The following is a 19,880-nucleotide window of genomic DNA, read 5'->3' as shown; positions in this document are numbered from 1 at the left end:
GGAGCTCTGTTCTCTGATGGAAATGCAGATCTAAAGAGTTACATCAGCAATCTTTATTTATATATGTCTTATTATCAGGTTAAAGACTATGTAAACATTATTCTTTGTATTCAGGAAAGTTACAGAGACTAGGACATCCACATAACTTTTTCACAGCTGCAAAGTGCAACGTTAGGGGCTCTGTGTAGCTCTCAAGAAAGTCCACAAAGTTACTGTAAGGTGGCAGGAACCAGAGAAGGGAGCTGAGGAAACACTGGTTATCTAGCAAAAGAATTCCTTCCTGCCCAAGAGCTGTGTGCCTGAGATCAGTGTCAGAGCTGATAGGACTCCTGCACAGAGCCTCCCCAGGCAGGGCAACACCACAGCAGCCAGGCATCTTGTGTCCCTGCACAGGAACACTCCCAGGCACCAGGCATGCCATAGCCATGAGGTCAGAGACCCCAATCTCAGTCACTGTTGTCCCATTGTTTTTTTTTTTTTTTTTTTTTTTTCTATCGCACATCATACTCTTTCTTAAATGTCATTTTAAGAAGCTTATAAAGAATAAAACTTAACAGACACAATGTCAAGGGTAAATTAGTGTTTTTAAAGGAATCCTTGTCATTTTAACATGTAGATTGAACTTTGGTTTATATCAGTACCTTAGTATTTGACCTTAGGAAAACCTTAAATAGCTTTAACTGATTGTCTCGTGTACTTAAAACCAACTTAGTTACATGCAAACTTGTTGAAATTTGCCCTTTACTTACACACAGACTTTCTTATCCAGAAACATTTTCTTTTCCCTTCTACTGAATATATTCTCATACTTAGAACCTTCTGTTTTTCTTTCCTATCCAGTGACCCCTTTGTGGTGAAAAATCCGCACTCCTTCCAAATAGCCGAATGTGAATGAGCAATCAAGAAGGCATATTTGGAATCTGTGTAGATATTAACCTGTTTACCTTTGGATGGAATTAGAGCCCTACTCAGAGCAAAGAGTTCAACCTTTTGGGAACTGGTCCCTTCTTGAAGGCAATTGGCTTCCAGAACTGAGGCAGTGGTGACCACTGCATAAGTAGCTTTACAGCATCCATCAGAACCAAGCATAGAACTGCCATCCTCAAGAATGGGGGGTGGGTAATTTAAGAGGTCTCCATGAGGTGAACATAGGGCCTCCAGCACCTGTGGAAGTGGGAGGAATTTATGACTTATGAGGTCCTGTAGTTGATGGGTGGAAAACACAGTTATTGGTTGGAGTAGGGTGAGTTTTAGAGTTTCCTTAGTTAATTCAGCTGCTGCGGCCAGTGCTCGGAGACATGGTAGCCACCCACGAATGGCAGAATCAAGCTGCTTGGAGAGATATGCCACCAGTCTGTAGGAAGGTCTGGTTGGTTGTATGAGGAGGCCAGTGGCAACACCCTGTAAGTTAATTAGATGTTTCTAAGAAACAGATTTGAGTAATCCCACACATGCCAAATCCTTATTTTACTGTAAAAACCAAGATATCAGATAGGTATATTGAACAGTATTTATAGTCTCTTTTCTGTTGGAGACAAGTTCTAGAAACAAATGATTAATATCAATTAACATTTTTAAACTTGACCACCTGGAGATGTGTGAGGTAAGTCATGATATGTACATGATTTTTGGACACAAAATAGACAACACAATATACACATAACACAAAAACAAAGGCCTTGTATTTTTTATAGTTGAAATTTCCATTGTATTTTTTATAGTTGAAATTTCCATTGCAATATAACAGAAACTCAAAAACTCAAGTTCAATAAAAATAGGACTGATCAAAATGTCAATGTTATGAGCTCAAAAAATATAGAATTTAAGAAAAAAAAAGTCTTGGAAAAATGATACAGTCGTTAATTATTATTATGTTGAAGTTCTGGTAAAAGGCTTTTATTTGCACCTGTGGGGAGAGTCATGTCAGTTAGGTGGACTTGGTCAGCAAGATCTTGTGGTGCCTGTTGGAAGCAGGGTTGTTAGTCTGGGGTGAGAGCAGAAGAAAGCCCTTCTAAGTGAGATCATAAGTCTGGGAAAGATATCTAAGTTCCTTAATATAAGTAGAGGAGTCAGCAGAGAAAGACCCTAAACGTTTCTCAATATGGGAAAGGTTCTGCAGTGAGAATGGAACTTGAATTTGCACAATGCCCTCTGAACCAGCCACCTCTGGAGGAGAAAGAGCTCTGGGTTAGGCGGTGGGAGGGCTCTGAGGAGGAAAAGGAGGAAAAGGAGGAAGAGCTGCACCGTAGGAGGAGGGGGGCGGGTTTGCCGGAGGAAGACAGGAAGAGGAGGCGGAATTCTGGCCAGAGTATGGAGGGGGTGGGGTTTGGGACCCGCCCACGGAGGAGAAATTGGGTGGTGAAACAGGTAGAGGAAGGGGTGGGGCAAGCGCCAAATTCCAAAAAGAAAAGCTTGCAAATGGTCATGAGTGCCCTTTGGTGGCCATCTTGAGACCTAAAACATACTGAGGCCAGGCCACGGTGGAGTAAAAACTGTTTACCCATAAGTCTTGGGGGACTCCCAGTTTAGTAAAATTATGGTAGAGATAGCCCAAAGGAGTTTCGGGGTCCAATGAGCTACTGGTATTTCCCATTAGCCGTCCAACTTTACCCAGATAGATGTACAGAAGCTGAAAAGGGCATCCCAATTTTAGCTTGTGTACACTGGAAAAATGGTGGATGGGCCAAAAGTCAAAACGTCTTTTGACTTTCGGGAGTCCAGAATGGAATAAATGGGGGGCTAACTGGAGGCCAGGAGGTCTCCGCGGCAACCTGAGCCCAATGGAATGGGCAAGGGCATCTGTGGCGTGCAACAAACAGACCCCATGCAGATCGGAGGGTAAAATTTGTTAAGGCAAATGGAAAAAACCCCAGGGAACTTACCCTGTCTGATGCCAGATAAAGGGAAATGGAATGGAGTGGAATGGAGCAGAGCTGAGCAGAATGGAATGGAATCTCCTGGTTCTTCTGAGGGAGGGTGTGGACCTCAACCCCAATGGAGGAAGCCCAAAAACCCTCCTGGGTTTCAGCACCAAATGTAAGCTCAGGGGCACGGCTAGTGGCCAAATAAAATCGGACAGAAAGCAGCCAAAGCAAGTTTTATTGGAATTTGGCTCTCAGGTGAAATTTCCAGTCCCCCGGGGTACAGGTCAGGGTAGGGAGCAGGAGAAAATTGCACATGGCCCCAGCTTCCCAGGATCTTTATAGGCCAGAATGGCGGGTGTCCTGCTGAGTGACAGGTGGAGTTAAGGGTCAGTGGAGTTTTCCTGCCCCATTTGATTGGTTGCCCTGTGGCACGCTGCCCTTTGTCTCAGTTGCTCCGCTCTCCATCAGGTAGTCGCCCAAATGCCAACCTAACAAGCGTGACTAACACAGGTGAAAACTAAAAAGGCTTATTTTTTTCCTGTACACTAGAAAGGAAGAATACAGAATTAGTAAACATGGGCATTATAGTTTGCGTATGAGGTGTCTCCCAAAAGGTCCTGGGTTAATGGAGGAATGTTCAAAAGAGAAAGGATTGGACTGTGACAGGTGTAACCTAATCAGTCCATCCTAGTTTGAACAGACTGACAGGGTGTTAACTATGGGTAGGTGGGGCATGGCTGGAGGAGGTAGCAAGTCCCAGCCTCCATCACCTCACTGTCCACTGGGAGGTTTCATCTTCTCTGGCTCCTTCCTCTTCTCTCTCTGCTTCCTGGCTGCCACGTAGTGAGTGCTCCTCTGCCACACCTTTACTCCATGCTGTTCTGCCTCACCTAGAGGCCAGAGCAATGGAGTCCGTGACCATGATCTGAACCTCTGAAAACAGGGTTGTCAAGTTGTTCTTATCAGGTATTTATTTATCTGACAGGGATATAAAGCTGACTAACACAATGGAGGTGAGTGTAGAGGTGACAGAAACGAAGCTAATGGGTTTCATGATTTGATGGTTTCTATATCTTTGGGAGTTAGAGATAGACTGAGGGATGAGGGAGAAGTCAAAAGATTATAGATCTTTCAAAGTCAACAGCTAGTGAAAGAAAGGGTGGTAGAAGTAAAGGCATGCAAGGTTGTGGAAGAAAAGAGAATAAGAACATTTTTTAAATTTAATTATGATGAAATGGTTCTCCAGAGAAACAATGATACAAAAATTGTGTGTGTGTGTGTGTGTGTGTGAGAGAGAGAGAGAGAGAGAGAGAGAGAGAGAGAGAGAGAGAGATTATGAGGAATTGGCTCACTTGATTATAGAGCAAAGAAGTCTCATGATCTGCTATCTTCAAGATGGAGACACAGGATAACTGGTGTTGTAATTCCAGTCTAAGTCCAAAGGCCTGAGAACCAGGGGAGTTGACGATGTAAATTCCAATTCAAGGGATGTCTCTGGCTCAGGAAGACAGGAAGGAAGGGGAAGTTCCTCCTTCCTCTGCCTTTTGTTCTTTTCAGGCCTTCATTGGATAGGACAATGCCCAGCCGCATGGGGGAGGGCAGTGTACTTGACTGAGTCCACTGATTGAAATGCTAATCTCATCTGAAAACACCCTTACAGACACCCAGAAGTAATGTTTAATGTGGACACCCTGTGGTCAGTTAAAAAACACATGACAGTAACACAAATACACATAACATCAATTATCATCTTGACTTCAAGATCTTGAAGGAATATTTAAGGGTTGTGTCCTGGTATGTGTTCCTGTAAGGGAATTCAAGATCCTTAAAGCTGATGGAAGGAATTATTTAACTCAATGGAGGAAAGAATTTTTGAAGGAGGAAGAAGGAAGTGAAAAGTGCAAGACAGAGCCAAGATTATACCGACCTTGGGAGGGAAACCTGCATCATGGGCACAAATCTCTGGTGTCTGTTACAGTGAGGATGGCAACTTTAAGAGTGAGCTACATTTCTAGGGTGGTTTATTGGAAATTAATTGTTGCTTGAGAATATAAATAGGAATCTTTAAAGGAAGATTTAGTGGGAGCAGAATAGACTAGGAAATTAGTGGACAACGATGAGCCTGTGTAAGAAATTAGGTAACCAGATAGGAACTGTTATGAACCATAATTCCTGTCAAGGAATGAGGGAGGCAGGGTGTTGAGAGCTTGACAAGAACGGAACTGACTAGGCTCAGGATCCAACTGCTATCAGGTTGCTTTTTGTCTCTGAAAACTCCCCATTTATTCCTAGATGGAGCTACACACCCTTTGGAAGCCAGGAACATAATGTACTCGTGTGTGCCTCAGATTATCTGTGCTTTGGTGGTCTTGGTAGTTTTCTGAGACCTTGGTGGTTTAAAAGATGGAATTGAGGGCTGGGGTTGTGACTCAGTGGTAGGGCACTTGCCTAGCATGTGTGAGGCACTGACTTCAATTCTCAGCACCACATTTAAAAAAATGAATAAAATAAAGGTCCATCAACAACTAAGAATATTTTTAAAAAAAGAGTTGGGGGGGTGTTGTTTGGAAATTAAAATAACAATTTAACTGGGAATTAACTATACCTCAATTAATTTCTTTGTTGTTAGGAGGAAAGAGATTAAAATAGTCATGGACACTAAGAAAATATTTTTTCTTTAAATTTTTTATTTTATTTTTTTAGTTTTGTTTTTTATTTTTTTATTTTAATTTATTTTTATTGTAAACAAATGGGATACATGATGTTTCTGTTTGTAATGGAGTAACAGCATACCATTTGCGTAATCATATGTTTACATAGGGTAATGATGTTTGATTCATTCTGTTATTTTTTCCTCCCCCCCTCCCACCCCTCTTTTCCCTGTATAGAGGGAAAATTTTTATTTTAAATTGAGAAATCCACAATTGTATATATAGGATACAATGTGATGTTTTGATATATATTTACATTGTGGGAATTATCAAATCAATGTAATTAATATATTGATCTCTCATACTTTTTATTGTTTATGGTGAGAATGTTTAAAATCTACTCTTTCAGCATTTTGAAATATATAATACATTATTAACTATGTAGTTCCTATGCTATGAAGTAGATATCTAAAACTTACTCTTCTTGTCTAAACAAAATTGTGGCCTTTGAATAGGTTTTCATTCTCTGACCCCTACCATCCACCCACCCTAAGCCTCCAATGGTACCCACCATTCTGCTCTCTACTTCTGTGAGTTTGATTTTCTCTGATTCCATGTATAAGTGAGATGATGCAGTATTTATCCTTCTGCGCCTGGCTTATTTCACTTAGCTTAATATCCTCCACGTTCATCCAGGTTGTTGCAGGATTTCCTTCTTTTTTTAAGATTGAATAGTATTTCATCATATATGTATACCACACTTTCTTTATCCATTTATCTGCTGATGGACATGTAGATTGCTTCTATAACTTACCTATTGTGAATAATGATGTAATGGATATAGGAGTGCAGGTATCTTTTGACATATAGTTTTCTAGTCCGTCAGATATATAATCAGAAGTGGAATTGCTGGATCATATGATAATTCTATTTTGAATTTTTGGAGAAGTTTTCATACTATTTTTCATAATGGCTAATCAACTTACACTCTCCAACAGTGAACAAACATTTCCTTTTTTCCACATTCTCATCAAGTCATTATTCATGTTATAGATAATAACCATTATGACAGCTATGAGGTGATATCTCATTGTAGTTTTAATTTACATTTCCCTGATGATTACCAATGTGGATCATTTCTTTCCATGTATTTATGAGCCATAAGTACATCTTCTTTTAAGAAGTGTCTATTCAGGTCCATTTTTAAATCAGATTACTTGGGGTTTTTGTTTGTTTATTTGCTCAATTTTTCCTATTAAGTAATATGAGCTCCTTATGTATTTTAGAATCTTTGTATTTTGACTCCAAACTTGGTGCATATGTATTTAAATTGTTATGTGTTCTTGATGAATAAAAATCCTTTATCTTGTATGATGACCTTCTTCATCTCTTTTCACAATTTTGACTTAAAAGACTATTTTGTCTAAAGTAGAGTCATCCTTTTACATTTTTTAAATTTTTTGTTTATTTACCTTTTGCAAGGCTGAGGATTACAAGTGCTAGGCAAGTGCTCTACCACTGAGCTACATCCCCAGCTCAGTACAGTCCTCTTTGATCTCTTTTAGTTACCATGTATCTGGAATATCTTTTCACATTCTTTAAGAATGTCTGTGTACATTCTTAAGGCTAAAGTGAGTCTGTTGTAGATAGCATATTGCTGATTTTTTTTTTATTCATTCAGCCAATCTATGACTTTTTACCGGAGAATTTAATGCATTTACTTTTAAAGAAATTATTTATTAGGTAAGGACTTCGTATTGCCATTTTGTTTGGTGTTTACTATTTTGTATTTCCTTTTTTCCCTTTCTCCAATCTTGTCATTTTCCTTTATGTGTTTTAGAGTGCAATGCTTTGACTCCATTCTTTTTTTCTTTTCTATCTGCTAGAGTATTTTTGTGTGTGTGTGGTTACCATGAGGCACACACATTCTAATTTAAACTGATAACTTAAATCCAATTATGTAGAGAGACTTTACATTTTACTTCTCACCCCACATTTTATGTTATTGTTGTCATATTTTACATCTATTTATATTGTGTCTTCATTAACAAATTATTACAACCATTGTCATGGTCCTTTCAGTAGAGTCTTTTGCAGAACAAGAGATTTAAGTTTTGATTCAGTTTAATCTGTCAGTTTTCCTTTTATGGATCATGCTTTTCAATGTCTAGCCTAAGAACTTTTTGCCTAGTGCTACATACCAAAGACTCTCTCTTATTTTCTAAAAAAAGTTTCTTATAGCTTTATACTATCATTTAAGTAAATGTTCCATATTGAAATAATTTTTGAACAAGGTATGAGACTTATGTTAAATTTATGTTTTTGCCTGTGGATGGGTTCAGTACTCTGTTTCCACAGAAAGAGAACTTCTTTACTCTTTCAGAAACTTGTTTGGATAAAATGGCCTGAATACCTTTATTTTTAAGCTTCCTTTTGGAAATGAAAACTTGTTCCAACATGGAGTCTAAACAACATTTGCTAAGTATTGTTCCAACAGTTAGCAAAACTGTTCATAAATGACTGGTTTCAAAAGCATCCTTTGATGTTAAGACATTGATATTGAATAGCCACTTCTTATCTGAGAGATATTCAAAATCTAGTATCTTATCTTTTTTCTTTAAGAAATATAGGCTTACTACATGTATAATTACATGAATGGTATGAATCTACCTCGTGTACAATCATAGAAACGAAATGACGTACCCCATTTGTGTACAATGAATCAAAATGCAGTCTGTAAAAAATTTTTTAGAAAAATAATAAATTTTTAAAAAAGTAAAAAGAATGGGGGATAAATCACCCCTATGTTCAATACCCAGTTAAAAAATGAATAAAATAAAATAAAATAAAATAGCAGCACAGGTCACTGTTTTAAATTAATATGATCCTCATTTTCTAATAAATAATACTTTAGAATAAAAAAAGGAATATAGGCTTGTTTCTTTACTATTATTTTGAAACACCTTTTTTTATTATATAAACTTTTTCTTTTATCTGCAAAAGGAGAATTTGCTTTTGAAATTGCATCTGCCTATAAGTAAGATTGTTTATAAATACTAGCTTGAAATTTATTCACTTTAAATTTTCAATCTTTTTATCCTATATTTTAAAATATCAAGATAAGAATATGTGAGGAAAAGAAACAATTGCACAGATGATTGTATTTAATAATCATTCTTTTTTAACTTTAAAAATTGAGATAAAATTCAGTTATAACATTTACACAATTCAGTAGTTTTTACAATGTATTCATAAGGTTATACAATAATTGCTCCTATCTATCCCAGAATATTCTTATTACATCATAAAATAAATGAACAAAAAAGAAAGCACAAGAAATAAAATCAAGAATCAATAAATGGGATGGATTCAAACTAAAGTTTTTTCTTAGCAAAGTAAACAATAATAGGAAGAGAAAGCCTACAGAGTGGGAAAAAATCTTTACCCCACACACTTCAGGCAGAGCACTAATCCCCAGGATTTATAAAAAACTCAAAGAACTTAACACCGAAAGTACAAATAACCTAATCAACAAATGGGCTAAGGATCTGTGTAGACACTTCACAGAAAATATATAATCAATCAACAAATACATGAAAAAATGTTCAACATCTCTAGTAATTAGAGAAATGCAAATCAGAACTATCCTAAGATTTCATCTTACTCCAATTAGAATGGCATTTATCAAGAATATAAGTAACAATAAGTGTTGGCAAGGATGTGGGGAAAAAGGTACATTCACACATTGCTGGTGGGATTGTAAATTGGTGCAACCACTCTGGAAAGCAGTAATGAGATTCCTTAGAAAACTTGGAATGGAACCACCATTTGACCCAGCTATCCCACTCCTTGGCCTATACCCAAAGGACTTTAAATCATTTTTAAAGAAGAATAAAATTATGGCATTTGTAGATAAAGGATGGAATTGGAGAATATCATGCTAAGTGAGATAAACCAAACCCAAAAAATCAAAGGCCAAATGTTTCCTCTGATATGTGGATGCTGATACATCACCAGGGTGGGGTGGGTAAAAGGAAGAATGGAGGAACTTTGGATTTGGCAGAGGGGAATGAGGGGAGTGGAGGGGAAGAGTGGGGGAAAGATAGTGGAATGAGACGGACATTATCCTATGTACGTGTATGATTGCACAAATAGTGTGACCCTACATCATGTACAACTAGAGAAATGAAAAGTTGTACTCCATTGTGTACCATGAATTCAAATTCTGCTGTCATGTATAACTAAATAGAACAAATTTTTTAAAAAGATATACTATACAGTCCTCAATACTTGAATACAATGTTTAAAAAAAAAGTACAAATTTGTTAGCAGTCACCATTTCACTCTCCTCTCAACTTTCTGTCCCTATGGATTTACTTATTTTAGACATTTCATAGAAATAGAATTTTACAAACTGTGACTTTTATGGTTGGCACCTTTTGCTTAGTATAATGTTTTAAGGGTTCAATACTTTGTTTCTTTTTTTATGGCTAAATAATATCCCATTGTACAAATATACTACAATTTGTCTGTTGGTGGACATTTAAATTGTTTCTATCTTTTGCCTATTGTGAATAGTGCCTGAGCAAATATTTGGTACAAGTATTTGTTTGGGTACTGGAAGTTTAGACCTAGAAGTAAAATTGCTGGGCTATATAGTAATTCTGTGTTTAACATTTTCAGATACTACCAAACTCTTTCACAGAAGTTGTACCATTTTATATTCCCACCAGTACTATTATAAGGATTCCAGCCCTTCATATCTATAACTGGACAATCCTCTTCAACACTTGCTATTTTATTTTTTAAATAGCCATCCTACTGAGTATTAAGTGGTATCTAATTTTGCTTTCGATTTACATTTCCTGAAGGACTAATGATAATGGATATCTTTTATCTTCTTTCTGGCCATTTGAATTTGGAGAAGTGTCTTTTCAAATCCTTTGCCCAGTTTTAAAGTGGGTTTTTATAATTTTTTTTCATTGAGTTGTAACAATTCTTTGTATATTCTGGATATTAGACTCTTATTTGATATTGTGATGGGTTGACAGATCTGGCTCCATGAGAATGTTATAGGCCAGACATGGCCTATAACAGGGAAATGACTAAACAGACTCCATTTTGCTCTGAGACTCCATGTTAGTAGGAAATAAGTTTCTCCCATGGGAACACCCTGCCTCTGTACCCATCAACAATTGCTTAGCTTCTCCCATGGGAACCTCCCACCTCTATACCCATCTTCAGTTACTTAGCGTGACATGTTCAGCAATACAAAATGACAATTCTTATGTAATGAAAAATTGCTCTCTTTTGATTCCTATTGCTCCTAAACAATGTACCATGTGAACAGTGATTGTGTGGCTATTAGTAACCATTCTTTAGTTTATACCTAGGTAAGGGTCGTTTTGACCCACTTTCCCCTCTTTTGATGATCTCATAATGTTAGTTTGTAATTTTGAATCATAGCAACAGACACTTATGATTAATGTGATTTTTGGTATAAGAACCCCTACAATCCTATGGTGGTTGCTGTTCTCCCAATAGCCATTTTTGGGGGCATTGTGTGAGACAGTCAGCCGGCTGCTTAATAAAGACTCTCAAACTTGGACTTCTCAGTGATGACTGGTCTGTTCTTAAGTGGCACCCAATAACAATATGTGATTTGAAAATATTTTTCTCTCATTCTATTAGTGGTGGTTTTACTTTTCTTTCTTTTTTTTGTTTTTGTTTTTTGTGGTGCTAGGGATCAAACCCAGAACCTCACACATGCTAAGTAAACATTCTACCACTGAGCTACATCCGTAGTCCAATAGTTTTATTTTCTTGATACTGTCCAGTGATGCACAAAAGTTTTAAATTTTGGTGAAGTCCAATTTATCTACTTTCTTTTTCATTGCTTGAATTCCTAGTGTCATATGAAAGAATCCATCACGAAATATAAAATATTTTAAGAAAAAACCTCAAGAAAATCTTATTTATTTTTTGCCAATACCAGCAACTGTCCTAGCAGTACTTTAGTGGAACTATGGATCTCTCAAAAATATTGATATGTGCTGAACTATGTCTCCCACCACCTTCAATTCATGTCTGGAAAACCTAACCCAAACCCTAGTTTCAGCCCCCTTTTCCTAATATCTCAGAATATGACTATGTTTGCAGTTTGGCCTTTAAGGAACAATTAAGTTAAAATGAGACCTTTAGCATTGGCCTGAATCCAACCTGACTGGTGTTCTTACAAAAAGAAGAGGCTAAGACATAGCAATATACAGAAAAAGGACCACATGAAAGTGTCATGATAAAGTGGTCCCCTGGAAACCACAGAGAAATAGGCTCAGGAGAAATCAAATCTGCAGCCACCTTGATCTTGGACATCAGCCTCCAGACTATTTAATTTTGTAGTTTAAGCTGCCATTCTGTGGTATTTTGTTATGGCAGTCCTAGAACACTAATGTATATATAGTGAAAGTCCTATCCCCATTCACTTAGAGATAATTAAAAGATTGATAATACCAAAATACACATTAATTATGCATTAATTATTTTGGGTGCTAATGACCTACTGAATCAATTTACTTCTTGTTTGTTTGTTTGGTTTTGTTTGTTTAATTTTTCCCCAGAAGATTTGGGAAGTGACCAAAATTTCTTTTATTTCAAAATTTTCCCTCTGGACTTTGGATATTCTTGGACTATAGCTTCTGACGTGGATGTGAACCGTGTGAGTTGGAACTAACTCAATCTAAGTAAATAATCTTTGACTTTGTAAAATAATTTGCAATAAGTAAATAAAATGAATTTGTCAAATTGACCGCAGCTAAGGTAAATTCCCATGTAAGTCCTGATATTGTCTACAATGTGCTATGCATACACTTTTTAATTTCTAGGGTAACAACTAAAATTATGTAAAAATAATTTGCATAGGAAAAAATGTAATGATAAAATATTAACAAAAAGGACAGAAAAAGGAACATAGGAGATGAAGGATAATTTGAAAGTTGCATAAATATTGTAAATTTAAAATCAGACATGTAAGCAGTCACATTATCTATAGAATGATTAAATGTTTCAGTTAAGACAAATTGTTACACTGAAGTAAATAACCTCAATCGTATAATATTTACAAAAAGATCACATTAAACATAGGTACAAAAGGGTAGAAAAGGAAATGGATGGAAAAATTATACTACAATGATTCTAACCAATATAAGCTAGCTTAGCTATTAATATCAGAAAAAAATGGACCATAAAGTAAAAAATATTACTATGGATTTTTAAAAGTTCACTTTAAGGAGTGACATCAAAATGATAACATGGAGCTCTCAGCTCCCACCTACCAGCAGAAACGACAACAACAACAACAACAAAAGCAGAAACTATCAAAAACAACCTGGCCAGACCTCTGGTCTTTGTTTCAGTTGGTCTTACAAACCATGGACAGGGGATGTTGACACACAAAAGGCTGATCTGATAACAAGACTAACTTTCAATACTCCATGGTGACATATTCTTTACCCAAACATTTCAGACTTTTAGGCTATATCTCTGATAATAGCTCAGTGCTGATCATTTCCCCCTCATTTATACATAAATCATACTGCTACATAATGGTTTGAGCATAAATTTGGACGTCCGAGAAATCTAGGTTTGATTCCTACTCTATTACCTACTAGTGGCCTTACTTAATTGATATATCTCTCTATATATTACTTAATTGATCTATCTATTTTGTTTTAATTTCCTATTACTGCTATAATTAATCACCATAAACTTGGTGGCTTAACACACAGATTGTTTTTTCTTTCAGTTTAAGAGATTGGAAGCTGGAACCTGGTCCTAGGGAGCTAAGGCCAGGGTCAGCAGGACTGCATTCCTTCTGGAGGCCCTAGGAGATATCTGTCTTAGCTTTTCCAACTTCTAAGGGTCACCTGCATTCCTTGGCTTGTGGCCTCCTTTCTTCTTCAAAGCCAGCAATCACATCACTCCAAGCTGTTTCTACCTTCACATCTTCTCTACTGACCTGCCAATTTCTCTCTTATGAGGATGCTTGTGACCACATTCAACCCACTTGAGTAATCCTGGTAAACCTCCCTGCCTCAAGGTTTTTAATTTAATTGCATCTGCAAAGTCCCTTTTGTCATATAAAGTAACATATTTATACTCCAAATCTGCACCAATATTGAGCAATACTATTGTTTTTCAATGTAAATTAGGGCTAGGGGTAGAGCTCAGTGGTAAAAGCACATGCTTAGCAAGGACAAAGTCCTGGCTTCAATCTCCAAGCCAAAAAACAACAGCAAAAGAAACAACATAAACAAATAAATCAACAAATAAAAACATGAGTTAATTGCACAGATCTAAATAAATCTTACCTTTTTAGTCTGCCCCAAACTAGAACATGCTGAATGCTAAGAAGAACATATAGTACTACACTTGCTTAACCAAGGAGAATTTCTTTTTATGCATTATCAGCTTAAGATCGTATGGTTTGCTCATTGTAAAACAATAGGGGAATCCTGTCCCTGAAATACTGCACTCTGGCAGTCTGAGGCATTCCCCTCTCCAAAATGCATGTGCAGGCAGGTTAAGATTCCTTGAGCTGGCTTGGGCTATGTTAATGTTCTTGCTTGAACGTGTTCCTCTGTTACTTCTACTCTTGATATACTTCCTTTGGTCTTGGACCTCCAGCCATGTGAATCTTCTCAGGGTTTCCTCAAAAGTCTTTGAACAAGCAATCAACAAACATATGAAAAAATGTTCACCATCTTTAGTAATAAGAGAAATGCAAATCAAAACTACACTAAGATTCCATCTCACCCCAATTAGAATGGCGATTATCAAGAATACAAGCAACAGTAGGTGTTGGAGAGGGTGTGGGGAAAAAGGTACACTCATACATTGCTGGTGGGGATGCAAATTAGTGCAGCCACTCTGGAAAGCAGTGTGGAGATTCCTTAGAAAACTTGGAATGGAACCACCATTTGACCCAGCTATCCCACTCCTTGGTCTATACCCAAAGGACTTAAAATCAGCATACTACAGAGATACAGCCACATCGATGTTCATAGCTGCTCAATTCACAATAGCCAGACTGTGGAACCTGTGGAACCAACCTAGATGTCCTTCAATTGATGAATGGATAAAGAAACTGTGGTATATATATATACAATGGAATATTACTCAGCCATAAAGAATGATAAAATTATGGCATTTGCAGGCAAATGGATGAAATTGGAGAATATCATGTTAAGTGAGATAAGCCAATCTCAAAAATCCAAAAGACGAATGATCTCACTGATAAGCGGATGATGACACATAATGGGGGGAGGGAAGGGGGAAAGAATGGAGGAAGGAGGGACTATATAGAGGGAAAAGAGAGGTGGGAAGGGTGGTGGGGAAGGAAAAAATAACGGAATGAATCAAACATCAATACTCTATGTAAATGTATGAATCTGCAAATGGTATGCTGTTACTCCGTGTACAAACAGAAACAACATGTATCCCATTTGTTTACAATAAAAATAAATTTCAAAAAAGATTATCTTCTCAATTACTTCAAAGAAGTCAGCTGGAATTTTGATAGGGATTACACTGAATCTGTATGTTACTTTGGCATATTTCCATCTAAACAATATTTAGACTTCCAATCCATGAACACAAAAAGTCTTACCATTTATTTAGATTCTTAAAAAAAAAAAAAGAAAGTCTTTGAACATTCTCTTCCCTCTACTTAGAAAGCACTTTCTGGTAACACCTAATCATCCTTCAGATCTCAGCTGGACTATCTTCAGAGAGTCTTCCTTTACCACCAAATATAAATACCAACTAAAATCACATTTCATTTACTTAATAGAACTTAATAAATATTTAAATTTTAAGTTGTATATTTCATTTGCTTTGATGACTGTCTCCCCATCTAGTCAATAAGCTCTATGAAACTGAACATCAGCTCATTCTTGTCTTCTACTTTATTTCCTGCACTTAGTACCATGACTGGCAACGTTAAGTACTGTCAAATGGTTGAATGAACAAGAAAATAAGATAATGTACTGAGTTATTACAGTACTTAACCAGGATCCTAACTTTTACTGGTTTATGGATAGTAGATGTTTTTCTGGAATTACTAATATGCTTCATGATTGAGTGTTATTTCTAAAGCGTGGCTATGTTCCATTTATCCAAGTAATTTGACTCATTGCCTTTACACGTTCTGAAAACACCCCTGCTGCTGTAGAATACTACTCCTTTGACCGCAGATTACTCAAATTTCAGTGTTTCCAAATGGCTAGTGCAGTGTTTACCTGGTTCAGGTGCCAGGTGTCGGGCTTCAGGCTGTTGTTATTGCTGTCCCAATGCCTTTCTCATGATTTATCATGTAGTGTGTACTACTTGGGCAAAGCCTGCATATAGATGCATGGCATAAAGCACACATACTGACTGACTGTCTATCTGGGGTCAGCATTGTGCAATTTTAGAAATAATGTGGGAATAGAGCTGCCTTGAAACTCAGTTCAGTGTGTGACCCTGGAGGCAAATTATATTATTATTTGTCATCTCAACCACAAAATGAGGAAATATGCATTTATTAACCTTATTCTCACTTCCCAGAATTATCAACCAAGCTGGGAGTTTAGATCAGTGATATAGCACTTGTCTAGCATGTGCAAGGCCCTGGGGTTTGATCCCCAGAACCCCTGGGGAAAAAATTACCTTACATAGCAATAAACAAAAATTTGATGAACTCCAAAGCATATTTTTAAAATGAGAAAGTAGGAAGAGATCATTTATAAGGTCTTTCCTATGGCTAACATAGTTCCAGAATAACTTTTGAAGTTCTCATGTAATCCTGTCTTTTCCAGGTAAGTACTATTTCCATACTAGTTCATGGGATCACATTCTACTCTCACAAAGAGAAACTACATAGCTGTAAGTCACCCAAGGCTACTTTAATGTCAATTATTTCTCTAGCAGTACACAAGTCAGAGCCTGGCATCTCCGTTTTTGGTCTTATGATTTCTATATGCAATTCAGTAGCCTTTCTCATGATTTGCTGAGTTTTTCAGGCTGTCTTTATTTGTTTCTAGTTCACAGCCTAACTTGCTTTTGGGACACACAGCTACTGTGCCCATGTTTTCATCTGTCCATCTCTGCCCCTTCTTTAGCTGGGAATCCTCTTCTGCCTTTCTCTACCTGTCAAAGTCCTGCTCAGATTCCCAATTTCTAGGCCTAGCACTTGATATTTTCTATCACTTTAGTTTTGCTATTTGGCCAAGGAGTGCCAGGAGGGGCGGGTACTGGGGATTGAACTCAGGGGTGCTGGATCACATCCCCTACCCCTTTTGTATTACTATTTATTTATTTATTTTATTTATTTATTTTATTTATTTTTATTTATTTTTCCAGTGCTGGGGATCAAACCCAGGATCTTATGCTTGCGAGGCAAGCACGCTACCAACTGAGCTATATCCCCAGCCCCTACTATTTATTTTGAGATAGGGCCTCACTCAATTGCTTAGGGCCTTGATAAATTGCTGAGGCTGGTCTTGAACAGGTTCAGGCCTTAGCCTCTTGAGTTGCTGAGATTATGAGCATGTGCCACTGCACCTGATTCTTACTTAGCATTCTTAATATGGGTTCTGTAGATACGTAGGTCCTGTGATTTCCTTGTTTGTTTTGCATTCCATTAGTTTGGAAAGTGAGGAAGTGTCTTATTAATGAGGCAGATTCCTCTGCCCTAAGCCTCCCTCTGACTTTCCCTCTGTGGCAAGATTGGGAATTACATTTAATACAAACTTTCCAGGTATTCTGATAGAAGCTACAGTCCATGCTTTAAGTCATATATGGGATTTAAATGAATGAACTTTAGGGAATCTATGAACCTCCAGAAATTTTTATACTTTTCTCTTTACATATATATTTGTATTTTTCTAAGGGGAGGTTTTGTAACTAGCAGATTATTAAAGGAATCTGTGATACAGTTTTTTAAAAAGCAACACATTATACTATTAAATATGTAACATTTATATATTTGTTTATAAATGGATATATATTCGCATTTACTTATAATTACATATATTTGGAGTTGTCGAATAAAATAAACGTTCTTTATTTGAGGAATAAAGTATGAACTCAATATTGAGGGTCTAATATATGCGTTTTACTATAAAGACACTTAGATACACCAAAAAAAAAAAAAAAAAAAAAAAAACAGGAAGGCAAAAACTTTCAAATTGATTAAGGACAATAGGCATGCACATGCACACACGTGCATACACATATATACTCCTAGATTGCACACTTTGTTTCAAGTTCTGAAATTCCAGAGATTTACCATAAGACAGGTAGCACATATGTATTCTGCTGGAGAAAAGAGTGATCCTGAAATTTCTGTCATTTTCACTTTTACAGGAAAAAAACAAGACTGGTGGCTAGAGAAATCTGTTTTGGACCCTCCTGTCATTTTTCTGGTAATATAATTTTCCATAAATTGTTTAATATTTCTGGGCTTCTGATAACTGACTTCTTACGGGAAAAATGGCACACAATTTTTCTGAAAGGAAGACATAGTCTCATATGATGTTTAAACCCCCCTATATACATGTGGATACAAATACATATTTTTACACACACATATATATGTACATATGCATACATATATAAATATGTGTACATAAGATTTTTTGTTTGTCTCTTGGAAAATACAGAAGAGTATAAATAAATTAAAATATTCCATATTCTTATAGCCCAGAAATAACAGCTTTTATCCAGTATTTTTTTGTTCACATAAAAAAATTCAAGTTACTCTCATTTTAGCTGGGCATTGTCTTAGAGGCATGCAACATGTGTCTAATAAAATGATACTATGATGGTTAATCTGGATTGTCACCTTGATTGGATTAAGAGATGACTAAGATTAAGAGAATTCTGGGTGGGTTGATGAGGGTACTTCCAGATATGATTGACTTGTGGGACAGGAAATTGGGGTAGGAGACCTGTCCTGAATATGGGCAGCATGGTTCAATAGGATGGGGTCTGACTGGAACAAAAGGTGGAAAAAAGAGGAAGCCAATTTAGTTATAATAGGGTGCTTCGATCACTGTTGCAATTGTCTGAGGACATTGAAATCTAGCTCCTTCACTATTCCAAAATGAACTCTGGACAGCAACTCTCCAGGAAGTTTCCAGGCCCCTGGACTGGGGCTGCATCTTTGATCCTTCTTCTGAGGTTCCATGATGTTGCAATGAGCAGCGACTAGTTCCTCTGGCTCTGCAACTTGCAGATGACTGCTGTGGGACTATCTAGCTTCTGAGCCTGAATCCAATCTAATAAATCCCCTTTTTATAATCTCCTGTTGGTTCTTTTCCTCTAGAGAAGCCTGAATAAAAAAGATGCATAAGCTGGTCATAGCACACACCTGTAGCTGTAGCTACTTTTCCAGCTATTTGGGAGGTTGAGGCAGGAGGATCACTTCAGCCTGACTGTTGGGGACAGCCTGAGCAACACAGTACAACCTTGTCTCTTTAAAAATAAAATGACACAGGCCTTTGGTTGGATTTTTATTCAAAAGGAAGCATTATTTCAAAGGATAGCATTAAATTGAGGAGAATTGTATAAGTAATGAAAAGATACATAAGTAACATATGTATACTTGTGTAAGCAAAATGCCAAATGTACTTTGTACAGAAGTTACATACTTATGCAGTCTATGAATTTTTTTTACAATATGCATGCTTCTATAAAATAAAACAAATAAAACAGCTTTTAGAGCTGTCGTATCCATGGAAACAGAAAACTGGAAAATTCAGAATTGACTCGTAGATTCGTATCTATATTCAATATAATGTCGGTCAAGGATCCACGTTCAATAAGTATTTACTTATGTGGCCTTTAACCCAAATAGCTTATCACACAACAGTTTCTATGAAACAACAACAACAAAAAGGAAGTGACCTTGTGCACACCAAAGCAGAGTTCAAAGTACTTCTAATGTTAACAGGAAAACTATGAATGTAGGCAGCCAATGTTAACAAGTATGTCAAATTGTCCAGGTACAGTAACTGTCCCAGTAGCCAGCTTCCGTAGAGCAGGGAGTTTCCACCCAGCAGGACACAGCGCCACAATGAACTCTGCTTTGGGACACCTTATAAAACTCAATGGGAGTTTCTTAAAATTTTGGAGTAAGGAGGGACCTTGGAGAACAGAGAACAGTCAATGGTTTCCCAGAGAACACTGAGGCCTACGTGGGATTTGAATGAATAGCACAAGGAGCATATGACATTTAGTGACATAACCAGGCTTTTAGACCCCCCCCAAAAGTCTCCTGACTTTGCTACCCTGCCACATACCACATGAACTGAATTACAATAGTCCT

The 19,880-nt window shown here is 37.0% G+C and overlaps 1 long non-coding RNA gene across 1 annotated transcript; it reads left to right on the top strand.

The window, feature by feature from the left end:
• The first annotated feature begins 3,816 nt into the window (after nt 1–3,816).
• LOC306667839 lies at nt 3,817–18,906 on the top strand. The gene is made up of 3 exons (XR_013765656.1): nt 3,817–3,877; nt 17,918–17,976; nt 18,879–18,906. It is a non-coding gene; the product is annotated as an uncharacterized lncRNA (long non-coding RNA).
• The last annotated feature ends 974 nt before the right edge of the window (nt 18,907–19,880 follow it).

This window comes from Sciurus vulgaris (genome assembly GCF_902686455.1).
Source record: "Sciurus vulgaris genome assembly, chromosome: 8".
Taxonomy (NCBI): Eukaryota; Metazoa; Chordata; class Mammalia; order Rodentia; family Sciuridae; genus Sciurus; species Sciurus vulgaris.
Note: the sequence above shows the minus strand (reverse complement) of the source record. Positions and strands in the feature narration are given on the sequence as shown.